This window comes from Macaca fascicularis, chromosome 7 (assembly GCF_037993035.2).
Source record: "Macaca fascicularis isolate 582-1 chromosome 7, T2T-MFA8v1.1".
Lineage (NCBI taxonomy): Eukaryota > Metazoa > Chordata > Mammalia > Primates > Cercopithecidae > Macaca > Macaca fascicularis.
This window is the reverse complement of record NC_088381.1, coordinates 19,142,940-19,147,544: the sequence shown is the minus strand read 5'-3', so window position 1 is coordinate 19,147,544 and position 4,605 is coordinate 19,142,940.

Genomic DNA, 4,605 nt, shown 5'->3' with positions numbered 1-4,605 from the left:
GAACATGCAGTATTTGTCTTTCTGTGCCTGGATTATTTCACTTAATACAATGACTTCCAGTTCCATGGATACACCTCCAGTGTATTCATGTCACTGCAAACAATAGGATTTCATTCCTTTTTATGGCTGAATAGTATTCCACTGTGTATATATACCACATTTCCTTTATCCATTCATCTGCTGATGGACCCTTAGGTTGATTCTATTATCTTTGCTATCGTGAATAGTGCTGCAATAACCATGGAAGTGCAGGTATCCCTTTAATATATTGATTTCCTTTCCTTTCAATAAATACCCAGTAGTGTGATTGCTAGACAGTATGGTAGTTCTATTTTTAGTTTTCTGAGAGGTCTCCATATTGTTTTCTATAGTAGCTGTACTCATTCACATTGCCACCAAGTGGGAATGAGTTCCCTTTTCTCAGCATCCTTGCCAGCATTTTCTCCCTTTTGATAATGGCTATTATAACTGGAATGAGATCATCTCATTGTAGGTTTTATTTCATTTCCATGATAATTAGCAGTGTTGAGAATTTTTCCACCTACCTCTTGGCCATTTGTGTGTGTGTGTGTGTGTGTGTGTGTGTGAGAGAGAGAGAGAGAGAGAGAAGAGGGGCGAGAGAGAGAGAGAGAGAATTGCACTATGTTGCCCAGGCTGGTCCTGAACACCTGAGCCCAAGTGATCCTCCCAACTCAGCCTCCCAAGTAGCTAGGATTATAGTGTATGTCTTTAAAAAGCTAATTCTAAGTACAACTGAGTATAGGATGTCTGGGCCATAGATGTTTAAGTTAAGGACAGACTCATAATCCATACATGAAATGGAAAGATTTAGAGTTGAAGTCTAGAAACAAAAGATGAATTAAAACTGAAGGAAAAAAATAGGCGTGGCTATAGGGGATAAAGATCATTATGGTTATAAGACTGGAAACTTGAAGAGGGAGCTTAGTGTTAAAAAACAAGTTCAGTGGGGGATACAGTTGTTTACCTCTTTAGTTACAGGTCAGTATTATGCTCAAGGCCACACAACTAAAAGTAAATGAATGAACCGAAATTTGATCCCAGGTGGTCAGACTCCAGAGCTTGTGTTAACCATTTACTACCTTTCAAAAGTGAATCAAGCTTCCAGACAATGTTATGGGAGAAAATCAGAGAGGGCTTTAAATGAACAGCCCTTTTATGGGCTAATTTAAATGGAGTCTAATTTCTATGGCCTCACCTCTCTTCTTTCTCAATAGCAGAAGCTATGGGAAAGTTTTAACCTGGGTTCCATGGACGGGCTTTCAAGACCTCCATTTATGAACCTCATTTATGCATGATTCGCATTTGTGTGCCTGTTTCTCTGGGGAGAGGCTATGTTGCCTTTCATCAAATTCACAGAGCTGCTTGACCAGAAAGAGCTCCACTTTGGAGAGAATAGCAGCTAACACTTATTAAGCTTTTACATTAGCCAGGAACTGTTCTAAGTGCTTTACCTGTTACCACTCTATGCAATACAATGCTATGTAGGAATTATAGGCACCTCATTTTACTGCACTCCATTAAGTTTTTCCACAGATAGTTTGCGGCAGCCTACATCGAGCAAGTCTATCACTGCCGTCTTTCCAACAGCATGTGCTCAATTCATGTCTCACATTTTGAAAATTCTCACAATATTTCAAATTTTCTCATTATTATGATATGTGTTATGGTGATCTGTGATCACTGATGGTACTATTTTAACTGTTTTGGGATGCCATAAACCATGCCAATATAAGATGGCAAACTTTTTTTGACAGGGTCTCACTCTGTCACCCATGCTGGAGTGCAGTGGCACAATCATGGCTCGCTGCAGCCTCAACCCCCTAGGCTCAAGCGATCATCCCATCTCAGCCTCCTGAGTAGCTGGACTATAGATAGGCACCACCACAACTGGCTAATTTTAAAATTTTTTTGTAGAAAAGGTCTCATCTTCTTGCCTAAGCCATCAGATGGCGAACTTAATGGATAAATGTGTGTTCTGACTGCTCTAACAAGTAGCCATTCCTTATCACTCTCCTCTCCTTGGCCCTCCCTAATCTAAGACAGAATATTGAAATTAAGCCAATATATAGCCCTGCAATGGCCTCTAAGTTCAAGTGAAAAGAAGAATCATAGCTGGGTGTGTTGGCTCACACCTGTAATCCCAGCACTTCGGGAGGCCAAGGCAGGCAGATCACCTGAGGTCAGGAGTTTGAACCAGCCTGGTCAACATGGCAAAACCCTGTCTCTACTAAAAATACAGAAACTAGCTGGACATGGTGGCACACACCTGCAATCCCAGCTACTCGGGAGACAGAGGTTGCAGTGAGCTGAGATGGTGCCATTGTACTCCAGCCTGGGCAACACAGCAAGACTCCGTCTCAAAAAAAAAAAAAAAAAAAAAGCCAAGACAGGCCAAAGGCTAGGCCTCTTGCACCGATTAACCAAGTGGTGAATGCAAAGGAAAAGTTCTTGAAGGAAGTTAAAAGTGCTACTCCAGTAAACACAGGTCCTAACTCCCTTCAATGCTTATAAAGGCTGAGAGGTGAGGAAGCTGCAGAAGAAAAGTTGGAAGTTAGCCAAGGTTGGTTCATGAGGTTTAAGGGAAGAAGCTGTATCTGTTAACATAAAAGTGTAAGATGAAACAGCAAGTGCTGATGGAGAAGCTGCAGCATTATCCGGATAATTGATGACAGTGGCTACAGTAAACAATAGATTTTTCAATGTAGATAAAACTGCCTTCTATTGGAAAATGACACCATTTAGGACTCACATAGCTAGAGAGAAGCCAATGCCTAGCTTGTTTGAAAAGACAGACTGACTCTCTTGTTAGAGGCTAATAGAGCTGGTGACTTCAAGCTGAAGGCATTGCTTATTTACCATTTTGAAAATATAGGGGCCTTAAGAATCATGCTAAGTCTACTATACCTGTGCACTATAAATGGAACAATGAAACCTGGATAACACATCTGTTTACAGCATGATTTACTGAATATTTAAAACCCACTGTTGAGAACTACTGCTCAGAAAAAAAAATTCTTTTCAAAATCTTACTGCTTATTGATAGGGAGCATCAGAGCATCTGGTCACCCAAGAGCTCTGATGAAGATGTACAAGATTAATGTTGTGTTGTTTTCATGCTTGCTAACATATCCATTCTACAGCCCTTGGATAAAAGAGTCATTTCAGCTTCCAGGTCTTATTGCTTAAGAATAAAGGTAGAGATGCCATAGTGATTCTTCTCATGGATATGGGCAAAGTAAACTGAAAACCTTCTGGAAAGGATGCCATTAAGGATATTCATGATTCATGAAAGGAGGTCAAGATACCAACATTAACAGGGGTTTAGAAGAAGTTGATTCCAACCCTCATGGATGACTGAGCGTTTCAAGACTTCAGTGCAGGAGGCCAAGTATGGTGGCCCATGCCTGTAACCCCAGCACTTTGGGAGGCTGAGGCAGGTGGATCACAAGGTCAGGAGTTCGAGACCAGCCTGACCAACGTGGTGAAACCCTGTCTCTACTAAAAATACAAAAATGAGCTAGGCATGGTGGTGCCTGCCTGTAATCCCAGCTACTCAGGAGGCTGAGGCAGGAGAATCGCTTGAACCCAGGAGGCAGAGGTTGCAGTGAGCTGAGATCATGCCAATGCACTCCAGCCTAGGCGACAGAATGAGACCTCATCTCAAAACAAACAAACAAACAAAAAAAGAGACTTCAGTGGAGGAATTACAGGCACGTGCCACCAAACCCAGCTAATTTTTGCATTTTTAGTAGAGATGTGGTTTTACCATGTTGGCCAGGCTGGTCTCAAACTCCTGACGTAAAGTGATCCATCCGCCTTGGCCTCCCAAAGTGCTAGGATTACAGGCATGAGCCACCACGCCCGGCACATGGTATTTTTAATTAAGGTACATACTTTGTTTTTTAAAGACATAATGCTATTGCACATTTAATAGACTACAGAATAGTATAAACAGAACTTTAATATGCACTGGGAAACCAAAAATTCATGTGACTCACTTTATTGCAACACTAGCTTTATGGTAGTGGTCTAGAACGAAACCCTCAGTATCTGAGGTATGCTTGTATTAATCTGCATTTACAGACAAATTAAGGCACAGAAATGACCTTACAGTCACTTCGGCTAGAGTGAAAATTCAGATAATGCCTCAGCCCATGCTTCTAACCAATTATACTGTGAGTGTAGCATGCTGGTATTCTCAGAACTATTTCCTTTATCCAGAACAGTGCTAAAATTTTTTTTTGGGTAAATGGTTTTAGGAAATGCATTTAGGTAAAGCACAATCCTCCGTTTTACACCTTCTTACTTTACACATTTACCATCACCTGCCAAACCGCTCATTTTGATGTGGAACATTTCTATTATAGAGGGTGTAGTTGCATCTCACTTTATTTAAATATTTTCCACTTTAGCCTTTGAAAGCTCCCACATTAACTGTATCTTCTCCAGTGAGTTGTAGTTCTCACACAGAACCATTACCCTTCCAGTCACTAGTGTATTTAAGCTCAAGTGAGTAAGACTAGTAATGATTAAAATGAACCTCACAACAAATTTTAGCAAGGTAAGTTTAAGTCCTATCAATAT